The sequence below is a fragment of the Heptranchias perlo genome, chromosome 4 (genome assembly GCF_035084215.1).
Source record: "Heptranchias perlo isolate sHepPer1 chromosome 4, sHepPer1.hap1, whole genome shotgun sequence".
NCBI classification, from domain to species: Eukaryota; Metazoa; Chordata; class Chondrichthyes; order Hexanchiformes; family Hexanchidae; genus Heptranchias; species Heptranchias perlo.
Genome location: NC_090328.1, coordinates 14,451,781 through 14,463,730, shown reverse-complemented (window position 1 = coordinate 14,463,730; position 11,950 = coordinate 14,451,781). Strand labels below are relative to the sequence as shown.

Below are 11,950 nucleotides of genomic sequence, written 5' to 3'. Positions count from 1 at the left end.
TGTTAAAACATTGAATAAAGGTTGCGCACTACTAAATCCCACATCCTCCAATCTGCACGCCAGACCTCACCAATCTGCCGATATGAGTTGGTACCAGGCCTGCGAGAGTGTGTGAACCAAGGTTCTCTGATGATGCACTAGAGGCCTTGGTGGAGAGGTGGACAGGAAGAGGGACATCCTATATCCGCAGTGAGTGGAGGGAGGAGGGGGCAATAGGCCCTCCAGACATATGCCCAAAAGACAGTGGGAGGCAGCGGGGGACGAAGTCAATGCCAGGCACACAGCACCATGAATATGGACGCAGTGCAGGAAGACGTTCAATGCTTTGAAACGAGTGGGCAAGGTGAGTGAGGTCAACTGTCAGGTGACATCACCTACCAACTGCACCACTGGCCGCATCCACTGCTCCACGCACTACACATCACCCACATACCAACAAACTCTTTCCATCAGTACTCGACTCTGCCAATCAGGTGCCTCCTCTCACCCTTACACATTACCACTGTTGCAAGCTGCCCACTCACAACTCACAGGCCACACACACTGGCAGCTATTCAACCATGGGCACATAACCCAGACACACGTCCCGCTTTCTTGCAGGAGAAGGTGGCGCATAACAGGAGGCAGCAAGTGGCAGTGGCATTTAGCCCCTCGAGCCTGTTCCGACATTCAAGGAGAACATGGTGGACCTGTGACCTCAGTCCATATACCCGCCTTAGCCCCATATCCCTTAATGCCCTTGGTTCACAGAAATCTATCAATCTATCAATCTCAGATTTAGAATTCACAATTGAGCTAGCATCAACTGCCATTTGCAGAAGAGCGTTCCAAACTTCTCCCACCCTTTTGCGTGTAGAAGCATTTCCTAACTTCACTCCTACACGTAGGCTATGTCCTCTTGTCCTAGTATTCAAGTATAGGAGATCTCCAAAAACAGTTACAAATGCATCAGCAGCCAGAAGCAACTAACCTGTAAATCCTGCATGGTCCCTTTAAATAGCGCTGGTGAGGGATCCTCTAGGCACTATATGACACGTTCAGATGGTTGCACGCTGATTGTATGGATTTTCTCCTTATTTTACACGCTGCCAGCGTTCGTTATTTGTGCATGCGCTACTACCTTTACCAAGATGGCGTCCGGCACACGTTACGCTAAAAACATGTGTGCGCAGCCAAGAGGCCATCTTGGCACTCCAGAAGGCTGCGTAGCGCCAAAACGACGGGCACTAAACAGCCCAATTTCTAGCCCCAGGTGATCCCCATACAAGGAGAAGGGGAAAAATCAGATGCAGCATTATTGCTGGATTCTTATTACCTACTTCTTGGTTGGTAGCGAAAGTGGGCATTTGCGGCGGCCTATCATAAGCAGTCTTTGCTCTCGGTGCCAAAAAAATGGGACCCAGACATGATCAACAATCGATCATAGGTGAAAAATTCAAGATGGGCATCTTTCATTGTCTTCAGAAGAAAACTGAATTGTAAATTGTCATGTTTTTATTTTGTACATTTCATTTTTGAAAACAAATCTAGGGAGGAAAGACTTCCATTTATATAGCACATTTCACACCTTCAGGATGTCCCAAAGTGCTTTACAGCCAATGACGTGCTTTTGAAGTGTAATAATGTAAAAAACGTAGCAGCCAATTCGCACACAGCAAGGCCCCACAAACAGCAATGTGATAATGACCATATAATCTGTTTTAGTGATGTTGGTTGAAGGATAAATGTTGGCCAGGCCATCAGGAAGAACTCCACTGCTTTTCTTCAAATAATGCTGTGGGATCTTTCACATCCGTCTGCGTGGTCAGACGGGGCCGCAGTTCAACATCCCATCCAAAAGATGGCACCTTTGACATTGCAGTACCCCCTCAATACTGCACTGGAGTGTCAGCCTAGATTTTGTGCTCAAGTCTTTGGAGTGGGACTATGAACCCTCAAGCTGCTGACTCGGAGGCTAGAGTGCTGCCACTGAGCCATGGCTTATACTCGATTTAGTGGACAACATTCAGGTTTGAGCTCACAAGTAGCACGTAACATTTGTGCTACATAAGTGCCAGAAAATGGCCAGCACCAACAAAAAAGCTCAGCCACCTTCCTCTGACCTTCAGTGGCACCAACTTCACTGAGTCCCTCACCATCAACATCCTGGGGGGAGGGGTACCACTGACCAGGAGGAGACTGGGGCAACCGAGCACCATCTCTATTGGTTTAATTAAAATAGAGGCTCCTCCTTCTCTGCAAATGCCACATTTAATAACAAGGCTAACGACATCATCAGACAAGGTTAAACCTCAAAAAGACAATCAGCTGCCTGACATTGAGCATCAGTAATGAGCTGCCCAGACAGAGGAGTGAGATGTGACTGAGGAGGCAGAGAGAAGGTGTAGTCAAGGTCTCTGGAGAAGAAGCAAGACCTCAAGTGGGACTCGAGTGGGAGAGCAGGGAAGAGAAGGACAAAAGGGATAGAGGAAGAAGTTGTTCCTGAAAGGCGGCTGCACTGCATTGCTTTTTTTGGAATTTGCGGACATACTCTGTCTGTTGGAGGTGGACGTTTCTTTATTGTTCTGGCCCACAAGAGGCTGAAGAAGGGGGAGGAAGGAACTAACCTGTAGAAGGATTACCTTCTGCTGGTTGCTGCTGCTGCCACAGCGAGGTAGACCAAAGAGGGGAGTTCAAAAATAACAACTGGATCAACCATACCAACATCATGACTACAGGAGCAGAGTAGTTCCTGACCCCTCAAAGCCTCTTCCCCATCTCCAAGGCTTAAGTCATAAGTATGATGGAATGCTCACCATATCAGAACAATACGCAAGAAGCTTGACACCACAAAAGACAGAGCAGTGTGCTTTATTGACACCCTTGCCACTCGACTGAATATCCATCTTCTCCACTGCTGACACGGTGTAGCTGTAGTATGTACTTTCTCCAGTGCTTCTGTGTTGTCAAATGTAAGGAGTCTTACAACACCAGATTATAGTCCAACAGCTTTATTTGGAATCACAAGCTTTCGGAGCTTTCCTCCTTCATCAGGTGTGTGTAGGATTCCGTAAATGCACAGCATATATAGTCAGAGAACAATGCCTGGTGATTACAGATAATCTTTCCAACTGCCCGTTATCACACCTCGATTACGCTCCTGTAAAGTGCCTTGGGATGCTTTACTATGTTAAAGGATTATAGAAAAGCAAGTTGTTGTTGTTGTTGGCTCTACGGGATGAACTGCAGCAACTCTCCAAGCTTATTTCAACAGCACTTCCCAGCTCAGCGACCTCTGCCAATGAGAGAGACAAAAGCCAGCAATGTCATGGGAACACCATCACCTCCAAATTCCATTCTAAGTCATGCACCAAAATGGCTGGAGTGGAGTCCCCACTTCCAAGTCCCCAGTCACCATCATCCCTCTCCCAGACCAGTGCAACATCATTCCCACCACTCTGCTGGACAGCAGGTTGGTGAGCAGATGTGCCACGTTGTAAAGCCATGGATAAGGTATCTGCCAGCCTGTTTAAGGCGACAGACATATTGGCATCCAGAGTCTGCACGGCCATTGTCACGGCCTGCATGGACTTACTTGTGATCCGTGCTTGAAGCTCAGTGGAGGCTGCCAATCTCTCCATCGCAGACATTCTCACACTTACCTGCATCAACAATCCACTAGCAATGGAGTTGGACTCCTCCATCCTCTCCGCTGTTGTGGAGAGCTTGTGTGACGCGTTTTCCAGTACCTCGCAAAGGTGCAGTTGTACCTCTATCATTCTCCTTCTCAATGATAGCCCCCGGGGTTCAGCATCTGTGTCCAGCTGAGCAGATTGGAAAGGAGTGCGCCCCCCAACGCAGACTCTCCACAGCTGCCACCAATGTCTGCTCATGCTCGCTTGTGAGTGGTGAATCACCAGGTGACAACCCAACTAACTGTCTAATAGGACCCACTGAAGTGCACAGTTACATCATTGATAAAATCAATTCATCATGTGTGTGAAAGATTTTAAAATTCTGTCACCAGCCATCTGCAGGTTGCCAGTCTCTCCATCTCTGACCGATAGGCGTGTGACGGTCCCACTTATTTCCATTGCCCACTCCTCCACATCTATCAGCTCCATTATGTGTGGTGGACCACCTCCAGTTCTGGTCCTCCACCCAATGTTTTGCGCTCTCTTCTCCTACAAGAGGACAAACAACAGACCTGTGAGTGACTGAAGGTGATGTATTCACCCTATGAATGCATTGCTTTCGGTGTGGCTGACCGTGAAAGAGATACATCAGAGGGTGACTATTAGACAGATACATCACATTGCATCAGGATTGGGGTGAGTGTCAGCGGTAAATGGGCAGTTGAGGAAGGGCATAGACAGTGAAGGATGGTTGCTGCTACAGAAACTTAAGTGGGTATGAGGAGTGATGTGAAGGAGTGGGCACGCCAACACAGAATGAGAAGGGGTATGTGTTGCACAACACAGGATGTGGGTGAATCAGTAAATGTACTCACTTTTCCTGACCTGGTCAGGTCATTAAAATGCTTCCAAGACATGGACACTGTACTCCTTCTGCTCACCTCCTCTGCCACCTCCAGCCACGCCTTCATGGTAGCAGAAGCAGGTTTCTTCCTCATATCAACTGGGTACAGCACCTCCCTCCTGCTTCACACACCAGCCAGTAGAACCTCAAGGGATGCGTTGGTGAACCTGGGTCCCCCTTTGCTCTATGCCCTTCCATCTCGATGTTTCATCCTTTCTCCTTCAAAATCTATTTTTGCATTAAGTAGTGGAGTTCACATCATGTCATGCGAGTGTGCAGCCTGCCCACTGTGCAGCTTGGAGATACGGAACTGGAAGTAAAATTAAGTGCCTTCAATTGAGTTGCGATCGCTCAATCTGACATGCTAAAATTATTTCCGGGTTTCCCGTGCGATTATTTACCCACTCGCTGAGTTCCTGCCACCGTGCTACAATCACGGCCCTGATCACTATCTAGGGACTCCTGGAGTGCATGCTTTTGGCTGCCTGGTGAGGACAGGATCAGGCTTGGTTATGATGTTCCTCATAGAATCATAGAATCGTTACAGCATAGAAGGAGCCATTCAGCCCATCGAGCCCATGCCGGCTCTTTGTAAGAGCAATCCAATTAGTCCCATTCCCCCGCTCTTTCCCTGTAGCCCTGCAATTTTTTTCCTTTCAAGTACTTATACAATTTCTTTTTGAAAGCCACGATCGAACCTGCTTCCACCAACCTTTCAGGCAGCGCATTCTAGATCATAACTACTCGCTGCGTAAAAAAGATTTCCCTCATGGTAAAATAGCTGGTCAATGTTCACTGTCTAGGTTCACATGTGCAGAATGGCCAGTTGCATGAGGTGCTGGAGGGAGCTGACCCCAGCAGAGGCCAATGCCTTCAAGAGAGAAGGAGAAAGAAAGTAGGCAAAAAATAAAATGAGGAAATGGGAAAAATGGAGAATCGCTAATTTTATTTCAAACATTGCTACTGCCATTGTTTTGGTCTTCTGTAAATTATGAATCAAGTTTGTTAGGGTTAACTGTAATTGATGTTTACACTGGTCAGTCTGTGACTGATTCTGGTTTCTCTGTGATTGATTCTGGTCTCTCTGTGACTGATTCTAATCTCTCTCTGACTGATTCTGGTCTCTCTGTGACTGATTCTAATCTCTCTCTGACTGATTCTGGTCTCTCTGTGACTGATTCTAATCTCTCTCTGACTGATTCTGGTCTCTCTCTGACTGATTCTGGTCTCTCTGTGACTGATTTTAATCTCTCTGTGACTGATTCTGGTCTCTCTATGACTGATTCTAATCTCTCTCTGACTGATTCTGGTCTCTCTCTGACTGATTCTGGTCTCTCTGTGATTGATTCTAATCTCTCTGTGACTGATTCTGGTCTCTCTGTGACTGATTCTGGTCTCTCTGTGACTGATTCCAATCTCTCTCTGACTGATTCCAATCTCTCTCTGACTGATTCTGGTCTCTCTCTGACTGATTCAGGTCTCTCTGTGACTGATTCTGGTCTCTCTGCGAGTGATTCTAATCTCTCTCTGACTGATTCTGGTCTCTCTGTGACTGATTCTAATCTCTCTCTGACTGATTCTAATCTCTCCCTGACTGATTCTGGTCTCTCTCTGACTGATTCTGGTCTCTCTCTCTGACTGATTCTGGTCTATGTGACTTACATGGTCTTTTTGTGACTGTCCTCTAAGGATTTTTGACTGTGAAAACTTAAAACAATTCAAGACATCTCCTGTAACATTAGGTGACTGGGGATGATTTCCTCTCGTTACTATGGGCAGCTACAGCATAAGTAAATGAATAAAGATTTCCTCCGGTCTATAATTCTGGTGAAATCATAAATGCAGTCCTAAAGAACAGGTTTACAATTTCACTAGAAATGCTGACCAGAGGAAATCGACCTATATTTGTTTACGCTCTCACCACACAGTGACTTGAACAAGCCTTCCCCACTAACTCGAAAGAAGAAAGACTTGCATTTATACAGCACCTTTCATGACCAATGAAGTACTTTAAAAGTGTAGTCACTGCTGTAATATAGTTACAGTCAATTTTATATTTTTTATTTATTCATGGGATGTGGGCGTCGCTGGCAAGGCCAGCATTTATTGCCCATCCCTAATTGCCCTTGAGAAGGTGGTGGTGAGCCGCCTTCTTGAACCACTGCAGTCCATGTGGTGAAGGTTCTCCCACAGTGCTGTTAGGTAGGGAGTTCCAGGATTTTGACCCAGCAACGATGAAGGAACGGCGATATATTTCCAAGTTGGGATGGTGTGTGACTTGGAGGGAAATGTGCAGGTGGTGTTGTTCCCATGTGCCTGCTGCCCTTATCCTTCTAGGTGGTAGAGGTCGCGGGTTTGGGAGGTGCTGTCAAAGAAGCCGTGGTGAGTTGCTGCAGTGCATCCTGTAGATGGTACACACTGCACCGTTGGTGAAGGGAGTGAATGTTTAGGGTGGTGGATGGGGTACCAATCAAGCGGGCTGCTTTGTCCTGGATGGTGTCGAGCTTCTTGAGTGTTGTTGGAGCTGCACTCATCCAGGCAAATGGAGCGTATTCCATTACACCCCTGACTTGTACCTTGTAGATGGTGGAAAGGCTTTGGAGAGTGAGGAGGTGAGTCACTCACCGCAGAATACCCAGCCTCTGACCTGCTCTTGTAGACACAGTATTGTATGTGGTTGGTTCAGTTAAGTTTCTGGTGAATGGTGACCTCGAGGATGTTGATGGTGGGGGATTTGGTGATGGTTTTTGCCATTGAATGTTAAGGGGAGGTGGTTAGACCCTCTACTTGTTGGAGATGGTCATTACCTGGCACAAATGTCCATTTGCACCTAGCAAGGTCCCACCAACAGCAATGTAATCTGATAATCTGTTTTGAGCAATGTTGGTTGAGGGATAAATATTAGTCAGAACACTAGGGAAAACCTCCCCTGTTCTTTGAAATAGTGCCAAAGGATCTGTCACCAGAGGCCTAGGTTTAACATCTCATCTGAAGGATGGCACCTCCCACAATACTGCACTAGAGTGTCAGCCTAGATTTTGTGCTTAAAGGCTCTGGAGTGGGACTTGATCCCACAACCATTTGGACTGCAGTAGGCGAGAGTGCTACCCGCTGAGCCACAGCTGTCGCTACTACTTAAATTTGTCCGGGTGCAGCGCATGGACAAAGCAGACATGTGTGGTGATGAGGTGATTAGTGCTTTACAGGTGTGCTTAACAAAACAGCGCAGTTTGAAATAACAAGGGGGGAAAAAAATCAAATAAAACTCCCAAAGAACAAATCGGTTTTATAATATGGGCGTGACTGTTTTCATATTCAATCCGTGAAGTCATTTTCTTGCACTCCACTTTCCTCTTTAATTACCTATGCCATCAGGAAAGAAGTTTTGACATTTGCATTAAGCTGCCTAATTCAGCCTGTGATTTCAGCAACATGTTGGACATCGCTTTTCTAATGCTCGCATTTGATTTAAGTCATGAAAGAGAATGAAACATAAAAATAAATCATTTTGCTATTCCAAGTACCTGTCGCTCCATTTCTGCTTATGTAACCTTTAACACCTTTCTCTCGAGTAATTGATCAGAGCGGTTCTGGCAGTGATTTGTATCGCAGCTTGATATTACCTCTAAACACACATGGTCCGTTGCTATCATCGATCACGTTACATCATTTCGGCAAGAAACGTTAGTTATCGTAAGGAATGCAGTTTCTGGACTTCTATAGTTAATAACAGTCCTCCTTTACACTGAACATTGAACGCTTTTCCTAACTGTGTGCAACAACAGGCTTTAACTAGTCAAAGGCACTTAAATGAATGCTGATGGCGAAGAGGCCATAATAATCCCAGGGTTTAATTTATTCGTATCGTATTTACATCGTCAGGCTTAGCTCATATGTGCACATCACATACACTGAGAAAACTTGGCACAGGCTAGAGATTACTTTCTTTCCTAGCAAGTATAAATTAAACACACCAAAACCCAGTTATCAGTTGGATTTTGGATACACAATACAAATTCTATTTAGTTCAAAACTCTTTGCAATTACATAGAATTTACAGCACAGAAACAGACTTTTTGGACCAACTGTGCCGGTGTTTATGCTCCACGCGATCCTCCTCTCATCTTACTTCATCTAACTCTATCAGCATATCATTGAATTTAAGCCAATAGATTTGAACTGACTTGTAAAGGTTCAGTACTGCAAACTGGCTACTCCCAACCAACGCTATCGAACAATTATACAAAACATCTGTGTTTACTTACAGAAATCTGCCCACATAATTGAAATAGAGTTCACCAGTCAAATATTGTGGAGCTCGATGCTGTTAACACACAGCTATCAAATTATGTCAAGCTGATATGCTGTTTATCAGGATATTGCCTCACCCATGGTCTGCTACTGATACATGCACAGGAAATATGCAACTGAATTCCGTATAGATACTTCAGAGCTGTCAACAGAAGGGAAATGTTATGAGTGAGATTCATGACCACAGCGATTCAGACAGATTGCAGGTCCATTTAAACGTGCTTCTTTTTCAGAGTGAGATATATTAGAGTATATATGTGATGGATCTAGGGTCTGCCTTGCATCACTTCATAAGAAATTCTGGGCGAGAATTTCTGTTCCTTCTCGGGGTCCAAGTCAAACCTAGAGTCATCAGCAGGGCCAGTAGTTGTCATGGTAAAAATTGCAACAGAGTGAGATGGGCCCTTCTTCAGCCCATTCCCTCCACTCCGACGTCAGGTTGAGAGAGTGTCTGCGGGGGAGGGAGGAGGAATTTTCCTGGCTCCCCCTGGAAATCCCACCACATCATTGAATCATACAGCACAGAAGGGGGCCATTCGGCCCATTGTGCCTACGCCGGCTCTTTGAAAGAGCTATCCAATTAGTCCCGCTCCCCTGCTCTTTCCCCATAACCCTGCAATTTTTCCCCTTCAAGTATTTATCCAATTCCCTTTTGAAAAGTTACTATTGAATCTGCTTCCACCGCCCTTTCGGGCAGTGCATTCCGGATCGTAACAACCCACCGTGTAAAAAAAATTTCCCCTCATTGCCCCCCTGGATTTCTTGGCAATTATCTCATATCTGTGTCCTCTGACCCCCCTGCCAGTATTTTAAATGCTAATATAATCTGAACTTGCTGATGTCAGACAGTTCGGCGAGCCACATTTCGTAGGCATAGGCTACACCTAGGATAAACCCCAACCGGTTCCTTGAAGAGTTAAAGATCAGTCTGGTTCTTGTCAAGGTTTCGATCCCAGTGTTCTTACAAACCCATCATCAAGTTTAGGATTCTCCAAAGCAAGGTACTGAAAAATCTACACCTGTAGAATTTATGTTTGCCTCATACAAAGAGTATACTCTCACCTCATTGGGACACCCTTCACTTATCAAGACAAGAGAGCTTGGATGCAGGCTGGCAGAGCCAAGGGTTAGTGACTCCCAAGTGTGTACAAGGGCATAATGCTGGGAATTTAGCTAGATAAAATTGCGCAGTTCACCAGTACTGATCACTAATAAACTCCCTGCTGCTTCTCCTGCCAGGACCCCACCCCCTACCCATGAAGGGCTGGCACAAGCAGAGGGCCGAATGGCCTCTTTCTGTGCTGTAATTTCTACAGTTCTCCAATTCAAGACTCTTTCTTCTAGTTTTGAAATGCTAGGGATTGGATTGAGGGAATCTTGAGGCAGAGATTCATCTACTTCACTGCTGGCTACAGATCTGCTCCACCTTGGCCTAGAAAGGAACATTTTCCACCTAGTATGTGAATGACATCCCCCTCCTCCCCATCAGCAGTAGAACATAAACTAAAAAGGGGGAATATAAACAATTGTATCAAATACATAATAATTACACATAATGGAAACTGTAAAATTGTCCTATTGGAACATACCAGGGCTGATAAGGCAAGTCTGCTTCTCAAAACAATTGTATGATTTTTTCTTATTTTCTGGCAATACAAAGGTTGTACAGTTGGTAGTGAGTGAAGACCGATATAATGTAAACAGAAGGATTTCACAGTTTGTTCTGAAATTAAATGAGAAATTGAAAGGCAGCCAATATAAATGTCTTGAAGGAAAACAAAAGCACGCGAAACGGTTGACTATTTAATGCCCATCACCTTCTCTTTTTCTTTGTATTTCTGTGAGGTTCCAAACACTTTAGGTTTGAAGTAAACTTTTCTTATTATCAAGACTGATCGCTCCAATTAGAACTGGAACCAGCAGAGAGTGGCAAGACGAGAGATGCATATAAATACTTTAGACCTCCATCCCAGGAACGTAAAGAGTTTAGTGACATGCTCCACATTCAGCTAATTAGGGTGAAAATTAGCTTTAATGCCTGTGGAAAGTTGCTGGGCACAACTGAGCCCGTGGACAGTGCCAAATTTGCCTTTTATTGCATTAAGCGCTTAAGTAGTGAATTTTGCAAAATGCTAAGAATTTAGGCTACTCTTGGAAGTCTTTCCCAACCTCTCAAAAAAAAAGCACTCTGTGTTCTTGTTTTTTTTAATGCAACAGAGATTAAAATAGTATTTTAATCTTTTGCAGCTATAAATACAGCTGTGTCGCTGACAGAATTGATGTTACAACTTGGCGAAGTTGGACATGTTATTTTCTTTTATTTTTTTTTGTTTGCTGTTGCCGCAGCATTTCCTTAATAATTTTACGATGTACAAATGTTCATATGAACTCACATAAACCAACTCTGAACTACAGGGAATTAAATATTGTGATGTACCTCAGAACACTGTAATTTTGGATGATTTGCATTACCTGCATAGAAATACATAGAAGGATACATCACGGAAACAGACCATTCGGCCCATCCAATCTGTGTCGGCGTTTACCTTTCACACAAGCAAATAGTCCTAATCACATTTTCCCACCCTTAACCCCTTTCCCTTCACCCACTAAAGTTAAACTAAGGTTAAACCCAATATAACCTTGAAACAAATGGCATAAAATGCTGGAAACTCACAGCAAGTCAGGTAGCCTCTGTAAAGAAAGGAAAATGTTAATATTTCAGGAATGTTGACGTAATTTCTACCTCAATCACTAATCCTGGAAGTGAATTCCACAGCCTCGCAACTCTCTGTGTGAAGAAGTTTCTCGTGACCTCTTTTAAATCTCTTACGTTTAATCTTGTGTCTATGACCACTTGTTCTTGGCTCCTCAACTACTGGAAACAGTCTGGCTCTATTTACCCTGTCTCGTTCTTTTATAAATATAAACACACCTATTGTATCGCCCCCACAATCAAGTATTTCTTCATATTTTTATTTTCTTGTGAATCTGTGTTGTACCCTGTGTAAAGCCCCAATATTCTTCCTATAATGTATCTCCTTCCCTCACACAGTATTCTAACTGAGGTCCTTTTAAGGTTTTATAGCGGCTTACCATTAACTTTTGACTTTTATATTCT

At 44.5% G+C, this 11,950-nt stretch overlaps 1 long non-coding RNA gene across 2 annotated transcripts; it reads right to left on the bottom strand.

Moving 5' to 3' along the window:
* Positions 1-2,834: 2,834 nt before the first annotated feature.
* LOC137320427 (uncharacterized) lies at positions 2,835-11,690 on the bottom strand. 2 transcript variants are annotated; one of them, XR_010962516.1, is made up of 4 exons: positions 11,576-11,690; positions 4,490-4,828; positions 4,004-4,163; positions 2,835-3,274 (listed from the first exon to the last, which is right to left on the bottom strand). It is a non-coding gene; the product is annotated as an uncharacterized lncRNA (long non-coding RNA). The 2 variants fall into 2 exon arrangements; XR_010962515.1 differs by having other exon boundaries at positions 2,835-4,163.
* Between the last annotated feature and the right edge of the window lie 260 nt (positions 11,691-11,950).